At 46.9% G+C, this 10,270-nt stretch overlaps 1 pseudogene across 1 annotated transcript; it reads left to right on the top strand.

The window, feature by feature from the left end:
• Window positions 1-967: 967 nt before the first annotated feature.
• Window positions 968-2,682, top strand: LOC117074841 (annotated as a pseudogene). The gene is made up of 2 exons (XR_004433734.1): window positions 968-1,527; window positions 1,910-2,682. The product of XR_004433734.1 is annotated as a hsc70-interacting protein-like (transcript).
• Window positions 2,683-10,270: the final 7,588 nt, after the last annotated feature.

Genomic DNA, 10,270 nt, shown 5'->3' with positions numbered 1-10,270 from the left:
GGCTCACTACAAGCTCTGCTTCCCGGGTTTGCCATTCTCCTGCCTCAGCCTCCCCAGTAGTTGGGACTACAGGTGCCCACCACAATGCCTGGCTAATTTTTCGTATTTTCAGTAGAGGCAGGGTTTCACCATGTTAGCCAGGATGGTCTCGATCTCCCGACCTTGCGATCCACCCGCCTTGGCCTCCTAAAGTGCTGGGATTACAGGTGTGAGCCACCGTGCCTGGCTTCTTTTTTTTTTTTTTTTTTTTTAATTGAGACAAGATCTTGCTCTGTTGCCCAGGCTGGAGTGGAGTGCAGTGGCACAATCTCAGCTCACTGCAACCTTCACCTGCCAGGTTCAAGCAATTCTCCTGCCTCAGCCTCCCAAGTAACTGGGACTATAGGAACATGCCACCACACTCGGCTAATTTTTATATTTTTAGTAGAGACAGGGTTTTGCCATGTTGGCCAGGCTGGTCTCGAACTCCTGACCTCAAGCAGTCTACCTGCCTCGGCCTCCCGAAATGCTGGGACTACAGGCCTGAGCCACCGTGTCCGGCCAAATGTATCTTAAATCTCACAACCTCTCTACATCCCCACCATCGCCGTGATCCAATCCACCATCACAACTCACCTGCCTGAACCCATGTAGTAGTTTCTTACCTTCCCAAATCTAGCCTGCTTCTCTCCACTTTGTTCTTCACACTGCAGTCAAAATGATCCTTATTTGGAAATTAGCTGGGCGTGGTGGTGGGTGCCTCTAATCCCTGCTACTCAGGAGGCTGAGGCAGGAGAATCACTGGAACCCGGGAGGTGGAGGCTGCAGTGAGCCAAGATCGCACCATTGCACTCCAGTCTGAGTGACAGAGCAAGACTCCGTCTCAAAAAAAAAAAAAAAAAAGCCCTTTCTGTGTGGTCATGCCAAGCCAGGGCCTGATGCTGGAACTGGGCTACAGACCCTCAGCTTTGCCCACCACCTCCTGACCATGGACCCCCACAAAGTGAATGAACTTCGGACCTTTGTGAAAGTGTGTGCAGGATCCGAGGGTTCTGCACACCAAGGAAATGCACTTCCTGAGGGAGTGGGTGGAGAGCATGCGGGGTAAAGTACCACCTGCTACTCAGAAAGCTAAATTCGAAGAAAATACCTAGGAAGAAAAACCTGATAGTAAGAAGGTGGAGGAAGACTTAAAGGCAGATGAACCATCAAGTGAGGAAAGTGATCTAGAAATTGATAATGAAGGTGTGATTGAACCAGACACTGATGCCCATCAAGAAATGGGAGATGAAAATGCAGAGATAACAGAGATGATGGATCAGGCAAATGATAAGAAGGTGGCTGCTATTGAGCCCTAAATGATGGTAAACTGCAGAGAGCCACTGACTTATTCACAGATGCCATCAAGCTGAATCCTTGCTTGGCCATTTTGTAGGCCAAGAGGGCCAGTGTCTTCGTCAAATTACAGAAGCCAAATGCTGCCATCCGAGACTGACAGAGCCATTGAAATAAATCCTGATTCAGCTCAGCCTGACAAGTGGTGAGGGAAAGCACACAGACTTCTTTTCTTTTTTTTTCTTTCCTTTTCTTTTCCTTCCTTCCATCCTTCCTTCCTTCCTTCCTTCCTTCCTTCCTTCCTTCCTTCCTTAGAGGGAATCTCACTCTGTTACCCAGGTTGGAGTGCAGTGGCACAATCTTGGCTCACTGCAAGCTCCGCCTCCTGGTTCACATCATTCTCTTGCCTCAGCCTCCTGAGTAGCTGGGACAACAGGCGCCCGCCACCATGCCCGGCTAATTTTTTGTATCTTTAGTAGAGACAGGGTTTCACCGTGTTAGCCAGGATAGTCTCGATCTCCTGACCTTGTGATCCATCCACCTCAGCCTCCCAAAGTGCTAGGATTACACGTGTGAGCCACCGCGCCCTGCTGGGAAGCACACAGACTTCTAGGCCACTGGGAAGAAGCAGCCCACGATCTTGCCCTTGACTGTAAATTGAATTATAATGAAGATGCTAGTGCAATGCTAAAAGAAGTTCAACCTAGGGCACGGACAATTGCCAAACATTGGAGAAAGTATGAGCGAAAATGGAAAGAGCGAGAGATCGAAGAAAGAATAGAAAGAGTTAAGAAGGCTTGAGAAGAGCATGAGAGAGCCCAGAGGGAGGAAGAAGCCAGACGACGGTCAGGAGCTCAGTATGGCTCTTTTCCAGGTGGCTTTCCTGGGGGAATGCCTGGTAATTTTACCAGAGGAATGCCTGGAATGGGAGGGGGCATGCCTGGAATGACCAGAATGCCTGGACTCAATGAAATTCTTGGTTATCCAGAGGTTCTTGCAACCATGCAGGATCCAGAAGTTATGGTGGCCTTCCAGGATGTGGCTCAGCATCCAGCAAATATGTCACAATACCAGAGCAACCCAAAAGTTATGAATCTTATCAGTAAATTGTCAGCCAAATATGGAGGTCAAACATAATGCCCTTCTGATAAATAAAGTCCTTGCTGAAAGGAAAGCAACCTAGATCACCTTATGGATGTCGCAATAATACAAACCAGTGTACCTCTGACCTTCTCATCAAGAGAGCTGGGATGCTTTGAAGATAATCCCTACCCCTCTTCCCCAAATGCAGCTGAAGTATTTTACAGTGGTTTGCCATTAGGGTATTCATTCAGATAATGTTTTCCTACTAGGAATTACAAACTTTAAACACTCAAAAAAAAAAAAAAAAAGATCTTTGTTTGGGACACCTGAATGAATTTTCCTTGCTCTTAAGACCAAGACAAAAATCCTTAACACGAGCAAACCCTGTGAGATTTGGCCCTTGCCTAACCTCTCAAAATCCCTGCTGTCCTCCCCTGGATTTCTGCTCTGCACTCCACTGCGACTGTTCCTGGACTGCACTGAGCTCCTCCCCACAGAGGGATGTGCACACATGGTCACTATTCTTGGGAAGTCTCCTCTGTCCCCTGTCTTTTACCAAGCTAATTTTCATACATTCTTCAGATCTTAGCTCAACCAAGGAAACCCTTCCTGACTCTCCCTCACCTTCTTTGTAAGGTCTTCTGTAATATACTGTTGCTGCTCCATGTGCTTTTAAATCCCAGCCTATCTCTGTCTTTAATTGCACATCATCCATGAGACTATTTGATTAGTGTCTCCCTTACAAGACTGAAAGCTCCAGGTCAGCAGGAACCACACGTCTGTGATGTCCCTTGCACCATGCAGAGGCATTCCGTAAATATCTATTGCTTATGGAATGAGTGAACGAAGGTGCGAATCCAAAGTGAGTAACAGAGCAGCAAGTTCCAGCCTTGAGGCCCAGGACCATATTTCTCAGTTTCATGAACGTAATATGCTGGGGAGAGCCTGTTGTGAACCACACAGCACCCTCTCCTTTCTCCAGAAGATACATTTTCTTTTTAACAGAGTATAAATTTTCTTCATGTTTCACGTTCCATACCCCAGTGTCAGCGTGGGGATAGGGGTGAGGGATGTCAATTAAATTAATCTTGGCAATCCCCTCGCCCAGGATTGATTGAGGAATAGGTATAGGACACAAGGCTAGTGAGACAGAAAGGAAATCTGAGTTTTATAAAGGGACAGGAAGATGCTGTTGGGTGAGAATGTGATACTTGGAGCCACTATAGCCTCTTGTGGCCCTGAGGGAACAAAGGCCCAATACATGGCAGAGGCAAAGGCTACTGGTGGGGAGAACCCACCTCCTCAATGAACACATGAAATGACCACCATTGAAACTGCTTATTATATGGAACAATAAATTGTTCCTTATTGGTTTAAACCAGGGTTTCTCAGCATCACCATTGACACTTTGGGCCACATAATACTTTGCTGTGGGCAGCTGTGCATTGTGTGTGGTCCTATGCATTGTGGTATGTTGGGAAGCATCTCTGGCCACTGCCCACTAGATACCAGTATGACCCCCTCCGCCAACCATCCCAGTTGTGACAACCACAAATATCTTCAGACCTTATGAAATGTCCCCTGGGGAGTAAAATTGCCCCCAGTTGAGAATGACTAGTATAAGCCAACTGAACTAAATTTTCTATTACTTGCAGCCAAAAGCCACTTAACTGATACAGCACCTTTTCCACTTAGTTTACCCATAGCAGATGAATCTCTTTTTATCACACCCACAGCTGCCTCTAGCACCAGAGCTGCTCACAAACCCATTCACATGATTACATCTTCCCACCAACCCCATTATCACAGCCTTCCTACTCCTGCTTTACCACTCACTTCCCCAGTCCCAGCTCCAACCATCTCTGCCTCCCTCATCTCCTGCCACTTGCTGTGAGAGCTGATGGCAATGCTGTCAGTTACTTGCTCTTGCTCTAACATTGCTCTCTGCTACTTCTGCTCTTCACCAGACGGAGGTCAATAGAAGCTTCCTTCAAATTTCCCCTGCCAAGGCTCTTTCTCCACCCCCATTATTCCTGCCTCACTAATTTCATCTGTACATCCATTTATCCGTCCATCCATCCGCTATTCAACAATATTTTGCACACTTACTATGTGCTTGGAGCTACAATAGACACTGGATAGTGAATGGATTAAGATATAGAACTTGTCCTTAAAGAGCATGCAGTCTGGCTAAGAAGACAGTTCACTAAGTCAATGAGAAGTACTGTATAAATGTTGAAGATATCTGATCTATTAAGAAAAAAAATGCATTTTCACACCCTGAGTGGCCTGCACATTTAATTAGGTACTCAAGATAATGGAAAAAGTGGTCTTTATCTATTCATGGAGAAAGTCTGGCAAAACTGTATCTGCCAATGTGGTTAGTCCAGTTCCAGTAACTGGATGCATTTGGGAGAAGGGAGAGGGCCTAAGAAGAACTGGGTTCTGTTAAGTCAGACTTTTTTTCCCCTGTGGACTTTTCTCCAACTGGTCTGAATTAGTGAGGTCTAACTGTTTCTATTTAAGAAAAAGGCAACAAAATCTTGAGGGTGTGCCTCCAAAAATCTTGCCAAAAGACACACATGCATGCACACACACACATACACACACACACACACACACATCACCACCACCACCAACTCCATCATCTGCCCTCGGGACAGGGACACACAGTGACACACACTGTCAGGCAGTCAAGGAAAAAGCAGAAATTGGGCATCCGTTCAAACAGCTTGAAGTTAAGAGATGGAAGACGGCTGCCGGGAGGGCAGAGCAGAGAGGGGCTTTGGTAAAGGAACCGCTCCAAGCACAACAGAAAAGGTCTCGCCTGAAGATTCTGGATTTCCTCTTTGGTTCTTTCAAAGAATGAGTCTCTGGTTCTATTTGGCTGGGGGACCAGCACTTGCGGGGTGTGGCCTTGGGCTCCCTCTTCCCCTGCACAGTAACACTATTGTTCGGTAACTGCGGCCAATTTATGGAAAGAGGTGGAATGTTTATGTAACTGACTCCGCTTTAGACAAGACGTTTGAAAGGGGAAAAAAATGACGGATGGAAGGAGGCCAGTCCAAACATGGTTTTTCTTCCTTTCTGGACACAGATGTTGGAAAAATGAGGAGAAGGAAGGAGGGAGGGAGAGAAGAAAGTCAGGGTCTGAGAAAAAGTGCCAAAGTCCAAGCTGGCCAGAGACAGCCAGAGTCTGTCTCCGAGGCCAGGGGCAGAGCCTTGGAGCAGAACCTCCGTTTTTGGAAGCTGCTGCTTTAATTAAACAGGTCAACCCAATCAGGACAGCTCTGGTGTGGGGTCTGGATCTCATTAGCTTAACATGGGTGAGGTGGGGCTGGCCTGGGGGAGTGGATCCCTGGTGTGTCTGTAGTGGGGGGCAGCCTGAGATGAGGGAACTTCTTTACTGCTTTCCCCAAAGCCAGGCCCCAGGCAGCTGGAGCTGCCAGGAGGGGCAGACCACAGATGGAGAATGCGCTTCATTAAGCACGAGTCAGTCCGCTCTGCAGCCTGGAGGCCCAGGCAGACTGGAAAAATCAGAACTGCTTTGAAAGGGAGTCATAGGAACAAATCTCACCCCTTCACCCAGCCCAATTGCAGGGTAGTTAGGAGAACAAGATCCACACCTACACTTGCCCTAAGAAGAGATGATTGTCTTCCAGGTTACAGGACTCCTGTCCTTGGGAGCTCCATCTGATAGGGGAGACTGGTTCCTGCCATTAAAGACCCCTGGTTTGATGGGGGAAGAACTCATTCCTACACTTGGGAATACCTAGTAGATAGCCCCTAACCCTGGGATCCCTAGTCTGGTGAGAAAGGCAGGACTGTAGTAAATGAAGCAATAATCAGACTCATACAGAATTGGCATGTAAGCAGGTTCAGTGAGTTTTATGCAATGTGGGGACATCATATGCTAAAGGACTTATGTTTACAGTGGATCAGGGTTAGGGATAGTTCCTAGAGGAGGGAAGGTTTGAGCAGTAAGATGACCGTGGCTTGGCTAGGACCATAGCCTGTGTGTGAGCATCTGTGATGATGCATTCTCAATTCTTAAGGGACAGGACTTAGGAGCCCATGTCCCCAGAGGTCTCAGTTCAACTGGCTGGGTGTGGTGAGGTAGGGCCTGGAGGTCTGACCTCTCTCAAAATAGGAGAATTAAGACAAATCAGTTGACCACCTGGTTTTCCCCAAGGGCTGGCTGGGTCAGGTTGCAATGACATTTCTGTCAGCACATCCCAGAAGCCAGGGACTGTCAGATGTCCCCCAAGATTAAGATGACTATATAATTTATCATTTAAATGAGGACTTTGGAGAGGGCAGATGTGTTATTAATCATTATGCTGGGCTCATAGGCATAAACCAGGCCTGTTCCAGATAAACCAGGACATTTAGCCTCCCTCCCTTCTAAGATCTTTAAGGGCCTGTGTGTGTGTGTAGCTGAGGGTTATGAGAAACTGAAGGATTAGTTTCAAATATTCTCCTCAACACCCCAATTCTGCTTGATTTTTAGAGAAACATGATTATTATGGTAAATAAAACATGTATGTATACAATGTGTGCTTATAAATAGTATATGTGTGTATGTGTATCTATATATATATATTTCTAGATAGATAAGAGATATATACACATATAATACAGAAGTCACATGAATTTTTTAAAAATTTGTTGAAATTAGGCCAGGTGTGGGGGCTCATGCCTGTAATCCTAGCACTTTAGGGGGCTGAGGCAGGAGGATCCCTTGAGACTGGGAGTTTGAAATCAGCCTGGGTAACATGGTGAAACCTCATCTCTACAAAAAAACTTTAAAAATTAGCCAGGTGTGGTGGATATGCCTGTAGCCCCAGCTACTCCGGAGGCTGAGGTGGGAGGATTGCTTGAGCCTAGGAGGTCCAGGCTGCAGTGAGCCGTGATCACACCACTGCACTCCAGCCTGGGCAACAGAGTGAGACACTGTCTCAAAAAAAAAAAAAAAAAAAAAAACAAGAAAAAAAATTAAGTTAAAATGAGAGACCTCAAAATACAGTTGTCAGAGCAAGTCTCCTGGGACTATGTCCCCAGCATCAAAAAGGGCACTATCATAGACATATTCATGGCTGCCCAAATGTTTTCAATACCCTCTTGATATTTTGATAGTTTTTCAAGGATGCATCCTACCTTTCCAATGAAAACTAAAACAAAAGAAAACTGCTCTTATTTTTTCATTTCCATTGCTGCTAGGGGTGCTAGTCACATCAATCTGAGTCAATCTTTGTCTCTGAACAGAGTTACCCAGGGACAGGGACATGGCAGGAAGGGGTCCTCCCTTTTTGCTGGCACCAGATCACAGCAGGCACAGAGTGGGTAAGAACTGGCAGCTTCCTGCTCCTGACGGAGGCAGCAGCTCCCCTGGCAGCCAGATCTGCAGTGTGGCTCTTGGAGTCATCCTGGAAGCTCAGACTCAAGTCTGTTTTTCAGTCCTCTCAATATCCTTACTTCATGCTTAAACCAGATGGGGAGGATTCCAGGTTTTTATATTTGCTTTGCTTTACAAAGAAGGACCCTGATCAATTCAGAGGATGCAAGGGCAAAGTTTAAGGAGACCTGTTACCTACAGTGTGAGGGATGGGGAAATTTAGCCCCTAAGGATGAAACGGCTGCATAAAACAAAACCATCCCATCTATCTGCTGCCCAGCCCCAGCCTCTTTGAACATCCACTTGCTCTCTTCTGTTCTTCCCTCTTCCTCCCCTTCCCTGCCCCATCTCTGGAGCTCCATCACATTTCATGTCCTTGCTTCCTCACACTGTTCCTCAGAGGTAGGGAGGTCAGGGGGTGCTTCTCTCTGGAAGGTAAAATGCTACTCTGGAAGGTAAAATGATGTGTAGAGAGTGCAGGATAGTTGTGCAGCTGGCTAGGGGTGGAGCTGGGATGACACATTCATTCTTAATCTGGATCTCATTGTGTAGGGGCTTGGGGTTTCCCAAGTAGGGCTCCCTGGAGCCAGGAGCAGCTCAGGCATCTGTAAACCTCATTATAATTGGTATATAGTGAAAGGGCAGACTGACTCAGATTTCAAATCCCACTTCTGCTCTGAGGCTAGTGCAGTCCTGGGCAAATCACTGGCTATCTTTGGGCTTCATTTACCTCATCTGTCAAATGAAGAGGTTGGTCTAGATCACAAATTCTTAACCTTTTGGGTGTCATAGACTCCCTTAACAATCTGATCTTTGGGCCAAGTGAGGGGGCTCACGCTTGTAATCCTAACACTTTGGGAGGCAGAGGTGGGCAGATTGCCTGAGCTCAGGAGTTCGAGACCAGCCTGGGCAAAACAGTGAAATCCCGTCTCTACTAAAATACAAAAAAAAAAAAAAAAAAATTAGCCAGGACTGGCAGTGTGCACCTGTAGTCCCAACTACTTGGGAGGCTGTGGCGGGAGAATTGCTTGAACCCAGGAGGCAGAGGTTGCAGTGAGCTGAGATCACTCCACTGCACTCGAGCCTGGGCAACAAAGTAAGACTCCAATTAGAAAAAAAGAAAAATCTGATATTTGGCCAGGTGCAGTGGCACACACCTGTAATCCCAGCACTTTGGAAGGCTGAGGCAGTTGGACTGCTTGAGGTCAGGAGTTTGAGACCAGCCTGGCCAACGTGACGAAATCCCGTCTCTCCTAAGAATGTAAAAATTAGCTGGGCATGGCAGTGCATACCTGTGATCCCAGCTACTTGGGAGACTGAGGCAGAAGAATCACTTGAACCCAGGAAGCAGAGGCTGTGGTGAGCTGAGATCGTGCCACTACACTCCAGCCTGGGCAACAGAGCAAGACTCTTTAAAAAAAAAAAAAAATCTGATCTTTTTCATTCATCCCCAGTCCCTCCCCCTAAAAACTGTACAGACAATGTTTTGTGTAAAATTTCAAGGGGATCATGGACTGTTTAAAGTCCATTATTCAGTAAGAGTATTCAAAGCTTTTTTTTTTTTTAATCAGACTCCCAAAGGGATCTATGACCCCCAAATTATAAGAGCCCTGCTCTAAGGGCAGCTTGAGCAATGATTCTGGAGAGCTCTATGAAAAAGCCTGCCTACTGATCTTGGCTCTGCCCCTTGCAAGTGTTTCCCTTCATTGAGCCACAGTTTTCTCACCTATAAAATAAGGATAACAATACCTGTCCTGCCAACACTATAGAATTGTTGGGAGAATTACACCGTAATGGAGGTGAAAGTTTTTTGTAAACTGTAAAGTGTTTTATATTATAATAGTGATCAATCAGCCAGCTCCCTTTCCCCTTTCTAAAGCCTGAGGCATGGTGGCAACATCAGGCTAGAGCTGGCAGAGTTCCTGGTAACGCACAAGGGCCTGAGAACTGGACCCCAGGAATGTTGTCTCTTACAAATGGGTGACTCTCTCCCCCACATGGGACCTCACTGAGGCTTCATCCTGTTCCAGGCCCATAAACAGCACTTCCACTGGAGCTCTTTGTTCTCTGCAGTGCCCTCTTCTACTCAGCATGCTGACCGAGCCTGCCCACTGTCTGCAGCAGTCACGTGCTCATTCATCCACTGCTATTCCACAAGGTAGCAGAGAGCACTCAGGGAGGTAGGACAGGCATGGTGAGTACAGTGTCATCTGTACCAGCCTGTCGTCCGCTCCAGGACACTCCTAATTTCTCAGGCCACACGTCTAAATGTGAGGTTCAGAAAACATGAACCTAAGACTCATTCCCCTTGGGATGCTGTCAGATTGAGGGCATGCAGAGACAGGCATCTGCAGCTTGAGAAGGAGCCAGAATACACACTCACACACATACACACACAATCGCAATCGCCCAGGAAGGGCCTGTCTGTCACAGGCCTGGCCTGGCCTGCATGGCACCGAGGTGCTACATCAAAGGAGA

The sequence above is a fragment of the Trachypithecus francoisi genome, unplaced genomic scaffold, assembly GCF_009764315.1.
Source record: "Trachypithecus francoisi isolate TF-2019V2 unplaced genomic scaffold, Tfra_2.0 Lachesis_group5, whole genome shotgun sequence".
Taxonomy (NCBI): Eukaryota; Metazoa; Chordata; class Mammalia; order Primates; family Cercopithecidae; genus Trachypithecus; species Trachypithecus francoisi.
Note: the sequence above shows the minus strand (reverse complement) of the source record. Positions and strands in the feature narration are given on the sequence as shown.